Raw genomic sequence first — 12,365 nt, 5'->3', positions numbered from 1 at the left:
TATTCTAGTGTGATTTTGTCCATTTCACAGATGAAGCATCTGAGACTTAGTTACATAGGTATCGAGGTTGTAAATAGTGGTGGTAAGGTGAAAATACTCATTCTTCTTTTTCTGGTCCTGAAATTCTATCCATTTGTATAATAATACTTTTAATGAATGTATACCCTGTGCCCCGGTACTTTATAATAAAGTGGGCTACCCTAGTCAGTGAGATAAGCAGAGTTTACTTTCAATAAGCTTACATTACACTAAATGACCAAAACAGAAAACAAGTTAATAAAAATCATGATCTGTTTACACAACATAGGTACAGTTCAAATAGCATAGGGAAAAGAGCTTAGAACTTCCTTTGCTAGGAGAACATCAAGGAAGCCATTTCCAAGACAGGACATCAGAGCCAACATAAAGGAAACGACAGACATCAAGCAGGCTGCGGAGTCAGAGCTTTTGAAGCAGAGACAGCAACAGAAAAATCCAATTGAGTCTATAACCCCTACTGACAGCTTCTGCACCGTTCTTTTAGTCTAATTCATGACAATGGAGGGAAAAAAAAACTACTGTGAGCACCAAGCATCTGGGAAAGGCATCCATCTACCCTGAACCCAGATCATCTCATCTGGGCAGCAGTCATCTGCACATCCTCCACATACAGCACTTCTCCTCCTACCAACTTCCGGTCCATAAGACTGGTCTAGCTCCCAAGTCCCAAGCCTGTAGACTCAGACAGATAGATTTGTCTTGGTTTCCCAGGTAAAAATCTGTCACCTCAGTATTTCCCATGGCATGTACAGGCTGGACATTCACAGACTGGTCTGTATGTGCATTAGCTGGGAACCCCAGAGGATTGATTCCAACCTGGAGAGGTGCCAGGTTTTCATTAAATCCCTTGTAAACCAACAGTACAGTGCTATGGGCCACATCTGCTGAGGAAGCCATCTGTGATTTGTATCGTTGTGCTCCAACAAAACGCCAGCAGTGTGAAACCCTCTTCCCTCTGCTCTGCAGTGAACTGGAAAAGTAACATTAGTAATCACTTTTGCAGGCTTCAAAATGACATAATGGGCATTGGCTTAAATCTTCAACTGTGGCTGACAGTCCCTGACAATAAGCTGGGCACACCTGAATTATACATACATATATATATGTATATGTGAATATATATGTATGTATATATATTCCATCATTTATGCTCATCTAGCTAAATAATTTGTTACTATGAGATATAGGGAGGAGAAAAGGAAAAGATATTTAATGAGTTTCTGCCAAGTAGTATCAGGCACTGGGTAAGCATGGAGACCTTAAAAAGCAGGTATTATTGCATGGATGTTACACATGGAGAACTTGAGGTCAGAGGTATTTAATGGCTGATCCAAAGCCACATGGGTAAGAGGCATGGCTGAAAAATCAAATCTGTATCTGACAAATGCCCAAACTTGAGCTTTTCATTGCCCCAGACACTGCGGATGGTATGCAAGCCAAGGGTTTCTTGGCTCAATCTGATTTTTTTCTCAGTCCCAATAACATTTATTTATATATTAATTGGAAGAACTCAAACTTTTTCTTTTTTATTATTTTGATGTATAGTAGGATTACAGTTATATTCACCAGATAGAAGGGGCATTACGTCTCACACATTGACACCCCTTCTCATGTTTTTGTCCCCATTTCCCTCCCCTCATTTTTCCCCTCCTATTTCAAATAAACAAATATATATATATATATGTGAGTATATATATATATATTATACCATGTAACAAAGTCAGATACTGTAACAATGTAAGATTAACCAAAGGGCAACACAAGCGAAGAGAAAAAAACATAATATATTAAGAACAATAGTCACTCATAATTAAGCTCTTGTTTCCATGTCCTGGAGGTTCACTAATTTGGCCTCATCTTATATGGCCTTACGTATCTAGGGTTCGAGCTATTGTAATCCTCTGCTAGGCCATTCCTAGGTTTGTACTAAAATGAGGGAAGCCATTGAACCTATGTTCCTTTGGGTCTGGCTTACTTCCCTTAACATGATTTTTTTCCAAGCCTTTCCATTTCCTTACAAATGGGGCAATGTTATTCTTTCTGATGGCAACATAGAATTCCATTGTGTATAAATACCACATCTTCATTTTTTTATCAACTACAATGCCAGAATGCAGTAAACAGGAGAGGAGGCATAAAAAGTTGATAGCTGCCTGGGAGGTTCTCAGTAAAAATGCCACAAATATTGAGGATTGAACACCTATTACTTTTTAAGTCCATAATACTTTCTTTGAAATGGAGGGACTGAAAGGAGGTCCTTTTTCCTACTTGATACTAGTGTCTTCCCTCAAGCCCAACTCAGACTGCCAAAAAAAAACAAGAAAGAAAGAGAAAGACACAGCTTGTCCTGATGCCTGAGCCAATGTCCAAATATAGAAGCATCCAGCCAGTGTCCATTTCACCAGCAACACCTTCTAATGTTGTTTTCCTGAATTTGCTTCTGGGGGTCAATGAATCTCACAGCTAAAATGTTCTCCTTCTTTAGGCCCTTTCTGGCCTTGCATGGAATGGGCTGCTTAAAGAGGGGACTTTAAAGCCAGGCCCAGTGACCCATGCCTGTTATCTTAACTACTCAGGAGGCTGAGAGCTGAGGCTCATGGTTCAAAGCCAGCCTGGGCACTAACTAAAAAGTCTGTGAGATTCTTATCTCCAATTATTCACCAGAAAACAGGAAGTGGTGTTGTGGCTCAAGGGGTAGGGTGGTAGTCTGAAACGGAAGAGCTCAGGTAGTAGCCTGGAGCTGAAGAGCTCTGGGACAACAATGCACAGGTCCAGAGTTCAAGTCCGACAACTGCCCAAAAAAAGAGAGACTTTAAGCCAACTGCCAATGGCTCATGTCTGTAATCCAAGCTATTCAGGAGGCAGATATCTAAGGATTGTAGTTTGAAGGCAGCCAAGGCCAGAAAGTCCATGACATTTTTATCTCCAGTTAACCACCCAAAAGCCAGTAGTGGAGGAGGTATGGCTCAAGTGATAGAGAGCCAACCTTGAGCAAAAAAAGCTAAGGTGCTGAATTTCAGCCCATGTGTAGACACACACACACACACACACACACACACACACACACACACACACACACGATGAGGCAGGTGGAGAAAAAGTGGTGACACAAAGAAAATTGTTGCTGAGGGAATTTCTGGCTTGAGATGTCACACCACCTTCATATCCAGTACAGTCTGTATTTGAAGAACCTGATTGGAATTCTGGGTCCATCAATTGAGCAAAATTACTCCACACCATTGATTTCAGTTCCCTCAACTCTGCAGCAGAAGCTGGAGATAATAATTAGCTTGCAGCACGACTAGGGAATTACTAATTAAACCCACACAACTACTGGGCTCTGTGCCTAGGAGAGAGCAGGTGCTTCTTAAATGGCTCTTTTATTGCTTATAGAACACTCTTTTGATAAACACAACAACTGTGTGAGGTAAAGGATCACTAACCATTTCTTTAGCTGAGAAAATGGAGATTCAGAAAAGGAAGAAAGCATCACATTCAATACACCAGCACCCTGGATTGCATGGAAATGATCCACACATAGATGCATTTGACTGCAAAGCCTATTTTCCTTCCAACACACACACTGCTGCCACATCTGTTCTCTCAGATGCCAAGAGAGGAAGGAGATTTCACATGCATTGGAGCTACTTCCTTTCCTCTGGCTCATTTCTTCCTGTCTCTTGAGCTGTGTGGCAAACCTCCCCTGCCCCACCCTTGCAGCCAGCTGAGGCTCCCACCCAACCCAAAAGGCATTTGAGAAACCACATCTCTCTCCCCAGCCCATCACATGCCTTTGAAGTAAGCCTGTCATTTGATCAGCATCTATTCAGGTGTTTGGCCCCAGACTTTTCTTACCTGGAGACCTGGTTTCCCAGTGCAGCCATTCAGTAAGTCTGCTTTATTTTTTACAGAGCTTAATTTCAACCTGTCCTGAATTTACTAAGCATCTCCTCTATGCTAGACATGATGATTGGCTCTGAAAAAGATTTTTTTTTAATGAGTAAAACGTAAGCTCTAATTTCAAAGACCCTGAATCTAACAGAACTCAATTGCCTTTAAAGCCAGACTTTGTGTTTGGTTCTGGAAAAGCAGACATTTGGATGGAGTAACATCTCTGAACAAAACCTGCCAGATACACGTGGTCTGCTGCAGGTTCCATGTTGTATTTTATGGGCGTTCTCTTTAGTCCTCAAAATAACCTTTGAGATAGATCATTAACAGGACAGAAAAGTTCCTGTTCAAAACCAATCACAGTGATGAAGATTCTAGACTCTGGATCTGTTTTTTGTCTTTAAACATTGCTGGTCTCTTGGCAGAGTGATGGCAGATCCATTTTCCTATTATTACCTCACATTTGAATAGCATGCAAGGATTTTTCCAAAGCATATTCCCTACATTATCTCATCTGAACACCCAGCCCTAGTTTGTGCAGAGCTTTCTGGAAAGCCCAGAGGTTACAAATTGGGTGGGGGGAGGGTGGAAGGGAGGGCATAGTGCCAAGCCTTACAAGACCACTGAATCCTGACAGCAGCAAATAAAGAAAGTGACAGTTCCCTCTCCCAACGTCATATCTGGTCCCTGGAGCTTAGAGGGACAAACAGAGGTCTGACTCCTCCTGAGAAATCCTGGCTTTAAACTCAAGGTCTGTGAGAGCCAGATGCTCTCACAGCCAGGTCCATGTTCTAAACAAGCCTACATCTTCATCGCAGAGCTGGGACCGCCGAGCTGCTTTGTGGAAAGGAAAGAATTAGCTTTGCAGGACTCCGTACACACTTGGTCCTGTGCCCCTGTACCCTTGTGTCCTAGGGAGAAGTTTGAAGACTCCCCAAACCGCTCTGGGCCTTCGCTTCTATTAAGCACGGAAGCTTAAACCTCTGCTATCTGTATCAGCATGTCTGAGAAGGTGTGGGTCAGCTGCAAAGTCAAAGGAATGAAGGCCTTAGAGAAGGTTGCTGTGATTAAGAGTTCTACCAGTGTGTTACTATGGAAGCTGAAGGCCAGGAGACAAAACCAGATGAAACACACCATCTTCCACGAGCCCTGCTCTGGAACTAGGATCTTCTCTACCGAAGGGTCTCAATGAGGTCTGGCCTCACAGCCAGTCCACTTCTATTGCCTCAGTGCATGATTTATCTCCTTTTTTGCCTCTTCAGCCAGACTCTTAATTGCAGATCAAGGGGTGGGGGGGGTGGGGGATGCACAGAAAATAGACAGGTCTGGTCACAGGGTGACTACGTCCATGCCAAGAGTCCACTCCATTTTAATGAATGACACCAAACACTTCAGCCATAAACTCTTCAGATTACTGTGCCTGGCAGTAATTACATGCCTCCCTTTAATAAATCCTGTTGCTGAATGGTTTACTGCACCTCTTTCTTCAAACGCAGCAGGCTGAAACCTGTCCGATGGGGCCAGAGGCAGACTTGGAAAACAAAGTGGGCCATATTTCTGGACAAGAAAAGGCAACAAAGCATAGAAAGTTGAATGGGACACAGGGCTGTGTCCCAGCACCCAGTCCCTGGTGGGAGGTAGGTTTCTGATTCCCACCTTACAGTCAGCATTGCTGATTCCTGCAGATGCAAACCCCCAATTCATCTCAAAGCCATCTCTACTACCCCTGACTTGATTCAGAATTCATCAGTCCTATCTGGAACAAAAATATATATGTGGGACTCTGTCGTCTTCCCAACATCCTGTCTTCCATATGCTACAGGAGAGAGGTGGAGACCATCTCTAGGCTGTGGCAAGGCCCACAGTGATCCAAACTCACAATAAAAGCCTGTCAGGGGGGCCGGGAGTTTGGCCTAGTGGTTAAAGTGCTTGCCTAGCATGCATGAAGACCCAGGTTCGATTCCTCGGTACCACATACATAGAAAAAAGCCAGAAGTGGTGCTGAGGCTCAAGTGGTAGAGCTCTAGCCTTGAGAAAGTCCAAGGACAGTGCTCAGGCCCTGAGCTCAAGCCCAGGACTGGCAAAAAAAATAAAATAAAATAAAATAAATGTAAAAAAAAAAAAGCCTGTCAGGACTTCTAGCTACCTGCCCCAACTCACTGCCCAGAAATTATCCATCCATGCTACTCTACCCCAAGGGTTCTTAAAGAACTGAGTGGACCACCAGCAGCAGCAGCACCCAAGAGCTTCTAAAAAGTGCTAAGGCTCATCCGCTGATGCTGAAACTCCAAGGTGGAACCCAGCGATATGTTTTCTAATAGAGAGCCGCCAGAGGATCTTCTGACAGATGTAGATTCTGCCAGGTGCCAAGGGCTGCAGCCTATACTGTAATCTTAACTACTCAGGAGGGTGATATTTGCAGATAGAGCACCAACGTTGGGCAAAAAAAAAGGTAAGAGAGCTCTCAGGCCATACTAGCACAAGGATTAAAAAAACAAAACAAAACAGTTTCACAGTTACTATCTTCATGGGCATGGACAGAACTCAAGATCTGTTGGACCCAGATAATGACTGCACTGCTGGTCCCCACACCAACCTCTGAGTAGCAAAATTCTGGGTACCAGTGAATTCCAACTTCCTTGCAGTTTCTCAGAGTCACCTACTCTTTGCTTTCATACCTTTTTGTGAATGCCGCTCCTTCTACCTTCCCTCGTCTTCTTTTCCTCCTTGTCTCACCTCCTTTACTATTAGAGCAGCTAGACTGGTCAGTGAAAAGTCATCCTAAAGAGCCCCTCCATTTGGAGGGTTGCCATAGCCGTCACCTTGCCTTGATCACAGCCTTACTTTTTCCCTTTGCAGCCATGTCTCTGTGTCTCTGTCTATCTTGCCTGTCTCTTTCTCCTTGATAACAAGGCCATTACTGATTCTTACATCTCTGCACCAGCATGGTTTGACAGGACAGGAGAGCAATGCATAGTTAGTGAAGGGATGGATGAATAAATGAGTTGGCCCTTGAATGAATCAGCCTGAACAAACAGCTTTAGAGGTAGGTAGAAGAATAAGCAAAATATTTGAAGGTATGCCTACCATGGTATCCCAAATTCTCCCATGGGACTTCTATTAGCTTCTAGGTTTCCTTTAACACTGCCAACAGCATACCATCTGATCCTAGAAGACACAAAACCAAGACGATGTTCCTGAACCAGGTACCACAGAGAAAAATTCCAAGAGGCACATATCTAAACATCAAGTATGCACTTACGGATTTCCCAGACTAGAAGGTTCCATACACTGAAATTCCTCAAGGGAACTTCCTTTATTAATTTATGTATTTAACAAATTCTGACATGTGACAAACATTATGAAGATATGGGGATAGAAGATGAACCGGATACCTTCCTCAACCCCCAAGGTACCAGTCTATTGGTACAGAAAAAAGTACAGAAACCATTAAGGGACCTGCTGAGTGACAAAAGTTGTGCTAGGTGTGCACACAGCATGTGGCTTGAGGACAAGCATCAAAGAGAGATGATATTTGAACTGAGTTCTGAAGATCGAGCTTCTCAGCCAGTGGGAAAATGGATGAAGGAAGAATACAGGCAATGGGAAGATAGCTGTTTACTAGGCAAACTGGAGGACTGATATATACTTAATGCTGGTCAGTTCAAACACCAAAATGATCCAAATAAAAGAACTTCACTTGGAATCAGGGATTGTGATCTGGGAGGCAGGCACAGGTCACAGACTCTAAATGAACACTGCAAAGGAAAAATGAGAACTTAACATGAACAAAATGCTCTCAAATCCTTACAAAACCATTACAGTTATTAGAGAACACTCCTATGGATGTTAGCAAAAGAAAGCAAGGGCTACTTGATTCACGTTACATGACTGATAAGAGATAAAAGAAAGAATGTATTAACCAAAAGACAATATCCACAAAATAAGTATTTGGTAATGTCTTGACATTCATCTTGAGTTTCTGGGCATTCTTGTCATTCCAGGTTCCTACTGTCAAAATGAGGAAGTGGCCAAAGTTCACCAAGTCACCAGACTGAGAAATGCATGCATTCTGTACTGTTCCCTTATTCCTTTCCTTGCTAAAAAGCAATTTCACCCCTGTTGGTGTTTCTGCTGTGACTTCCATTTTCCCCTTACTTTGACACATCACTTGAGTGGGACCTGACGTCAGACTGGGTGTTTAGCAGGCACTAAGGGAGCATGTTCTAGGTGCTTCACATGGAAGTAGACACAAACAATAGTGAAGAACACAGAAATGATCAATATTCTTTTTCTGGAATATGCAGTTTTGTGGGGAATGGTGGAGAAAATGCAAAAATCCACAGACATGATGAATAAAGAGTTGAACTTAATACTGATAAACATAATAATACATGAGAGCTTCTACTTTACAATGACCAGGAAAGGACTCTCTAAGTGAGCTTAATCAAAAGAGGGCTAAGGGAGACTAAAAGAAAGAAGCCTGAGCTCTAAGTATACATTAGGCAACATCCCTGAGAAGCACAAGGAGGTGGCAAACTCAGGAAAACTAGAGTAGAGGAAATCCAGGAGTAAAAAGACAGAGGTATGACTTGACAGAAGCATAGGAGAAGTAGAAGGCCAAGCCACCTGGAACTTTCAGGCCAGGGTGATGGGGAGGAGTGAGGTAGAGTCTGCATTCATGCCTAGGTCAGTAAAGCCCCTAGAGGGCTCAGCTACAGGAGGACAATTTGTTTGGGGTGTTTTCATTTCTCCTCTATTTATTTATTTTTCCCCAGAAAGGTGACTCTGGTGCTTCCTAAGAAATCAGTTGGGAGGAGATTGAAGGCAGACCCTCACTTTTACTATCCTGTTGGGGAGAAAGCCTGGGCCAGACTATGGAGAGGATGGCTGAGGAGTCTCAGGAGCCTTTCTGTCTTAGGAAACTTCTGCACTAGATGCTGCTCTGAAGCAGCAACTTTCCTTACCCAAAGAAATCCACTTTCAAGTTCTCTTTGAGGAAGTAGCAAGTGGAATGGGCATATTTCCATCTTCCTTCGTTCTGGAGTGGATCCCACAGATCCATCAGCCATTTGGCTCAAAGCAGGAGGAAATTCTCAGCAGTGGCCATATGTACTGCTGTCTGCACAGGCTGACACAGGCAAAGGAACTAGGTATGCATTGCCACTGTTGGGCTGCCATTAAAAATGACCTGAACTCAGTAACCAGGAAATTACTCAGCTCAATCCCACCAAGTTACACCTCTGCAAACTTAAGATGAGAAGACAGGCAGCAAGAAAGGGGTTCCAGAGTGTGGTGTATTGCATGTGGCAGATCTACCTCGAATTCTTTATTTTATTTTATTTTATTTTATTTTATTTTGCCAGTCCTGGGCTTGAGCTCAGAGTCTGAGCACTGTCCTTGGGTTTTCTCAAGGCTACAGCTCTACCACTTGCGCCACAGCACTATTTCTGGCTTTTTCTTTCTTTTTTTTTTTTTTTTTGCCAGTTCTGGGCTTGAGCTCAGGGCCTGAGCACTGTCCTTGGACTTTCTCAAGGCCTGATCGGACCACTTGAGTCTCAGAACCACTTCTGGCTTTTTTCTATGTATGTGGTACCGAGGAATTGAACCTGGGTCTTCCTGCATGCTAGGCAAGTACTCTACCACTAGGCCAAACTCCTGGCCCATATTTCTGGCTTTTTCTACATATGTGGTACCGAGGAATCGAACCCAGGTCTTTGTGCATGCTAGGCAAGCACTCTACCACTAGGCCAAACTCCTGGCCCTAAATTCCTTTTTGTTTAGTCCTCATACTACCTGGAAAGAGCATATTGGAGCATGTAGTTTTAGAAAGCAATTTTTTAAAAAATAGGCTCTTTTATACTTATTCTAATCCTATATCTAAAAATATCGTCAGAGCAATTTAATCCTACCCCATTCTTGACAAATGAAGAAACTAAAATCCTAGTAGAGTGAGCTGTTTTGAGCTAAGAGGTAGCTACAATGCTGGTCACCTAGTTTTTTTTGCTCTGGGGCCTTTCTCAATGACTCACTATACATATATTCACTGTATAAATATTCAAATGTAAACACAGACAAGTTGTATACACATATATATGTGTGTGTATTTGTGTATGTGTATAGTCAAATTGATTAAAATACGATACATGTAAGAATAAGATTTTAAGAAACTGACTATCAAGAACAGAAAAATGTCTTGACTAGGGGGTGGAGAGTAAAGGGACTGGAGATGAATGGAATGAGTAGTGATTGGCAATGTAGTCTTAATACCCAACACACCAATATGGATATGAAACTAAGAAACCTAATGAGAAGGGTGGGGGAAGGGGTAGGTGAGAGAGGAGGAAAATGATGAAAAGTGTGACTACACTCGTGATGCATTGTACATTTAAGTGGACATGTTAAATTGAAGCCTCCTTGTACAACTAGTTGAAGATAATTGTAAAATCAACTATTGGGCATTCACTCTACACAGGGCTCCAGATCACCACATCTTTATAAAAAAAAAGGATTTTTAAAAGATTAAAACATGCACATATATATGTATATACATATACATGCATACATTATATATATGTTTTTAATGTGTGGTTTGGCACTTGGATGGAGTCACATATACTGTGATGCTCTAAATTCCTGAAAACAGGTGAAACAGGTTGTATTCATCTCTACTTACTCATCAAGTAATCAGGAAGAGAACATTGTGAATGAAGAAATATACCCTATGGCTACTTTAGGGTAGTCCAGACATACATAATGAAGCCCACTGATACTTGGTACAGGCTATTCCAAGCAATCTAACTTTCTCACCAGAACTCTGGCTGGAGACTGTGCCAGTAGTGGGTGGGTGGCAGTGCTTGCTTTTTCCTGGCTGGTCAATTGCCTTCTCAGGTGGTCTTTATTAAGCCATCCATCTTTGAACCCTGACAGTCACTGTGACCCACTGCAGCTCAGGAAAGGAATCTTTCTTAATTACCAGACCTTTCTTACTCCCCTGAGAGCCCTGAGTACTGCACCAGGTGGAGTGATGGACACGTCAGCTGGTTCTGCCAACAAGTGAGGCATCATGTTTGCTTGAATCTAAGGTCTAGCTTGCTGTCCAACTACACTTAGAGGGAGACTCTGCCAAACCATCCTTATTTTATGTTTCCAGGAAAAGATGTCTGTTCTCTAGCACTGTGAGTGTCACTAAGGAGTTGATATCACAGTCTCCAGAATCAGACCCACAAAGCTTGGATTTCCATCTTGGCTACTCAGTGGAAAGCAAATTCCTTGACTCTCCAAACACTTGATTTTCTCATTGGTCATAGGCTCCTCTTTGTGCTGGCTGGTACTACTTGCATGCTCAGTCGTCATGCCACTTTTCTATTCTATGTACACTTATTTGCATTGAGTTTACCCACGGTTTTAAATAATACTCCTTTTAAATAATACTCAGTTTCAAAGTACTGCAATGAAATGCCTGAGACAGCTGACTTACAAGGGAAAGGATATGCTGAGAGGGCCAATTCAGCATTTGTCTAGGAAAAAAAAAAGTGTTCCATTATGTACATTTTTCTCCACAGACCCTATTAAGACTACAAAAGCATGAGAATTATATTGTTTCTTCTTCCAGATTTAGCCAAGCTTCCTTCTATCAGTCAAAACAAAAAGACAAACAAATACAGAAGATGATACACTAAATAAAAGAAGTACTGAAATAAAGCCAGCTATGTCACTTGATTCACATTTACATATGGGATTTCCATAGGCCCTAGATAATGTGACCCAAGGTCACAGGACTCTTAAGCAATTCTTATTTAGGAAGTACAAACAACTGAAAGATCAAAGGAATTTAAGCATGAGATAAACAGGAGGGAGAGGGATAGAAGGAGGAAAGGAAGGAAGGAAGCATAAAGGAAGTGAGGAAAGGAGGGAGGGAGAAATATATTGTTGGGAGAAAGGAGCTAAAATAGATATTTTGCTGGGTGTTTGTGTGTTATATAATGCTTTCTATAGGAGGAGAACATGACTATAAATACAATGCTAAAGGATTTATCATTGAATAATGGAAATATAGATGATTTGGGTCTCTTTTGTCTTTATCTTTTCTATAATGCACATTTTATTCATGCAAGTAAAAAGAGAACAAGGAGATATTAACCAGAAGACAGCAAGCCAGCCGACATTGACATAGATTCCAAGTTCTCCGCCCAAACCTCCACTCCCCTACATGTGTGGACGCCAAGGGATAACCCTTCTCCCAAACTCAAAAGCTTCTAGTTCTACTCAAACACTACACATCTCCTAACATGCATTTATTTTTTGCTTTGAAAACAAAATACCTTCGTACAAAACAAAATCATGAAGGGGATTAACAAATATCAATGCCATGTTTGAGAAAATTATAGCTCTAATCAAGAGGTATAAGTTAAAGCAATCATGGTCTATCATAT

This window comes from Megascapheus bottae, chromosome 6 (assembly GCF_031878675.1).
Source record: "Megascapheus bottae isolate mThoBot1 chromosome 6, mThoBot2.hap1, whole genome shotgun sequence".
Taxonomy (NCBI): domain Eukaryota; kingdom Metazoa; phylum Chordata; class Mammalia; order Rodentia; family Geomyidae; genus Megascapheus; species Megascapheus bottae.
This window is presented reverse-complemented; position numbering follows the sequence as displayed.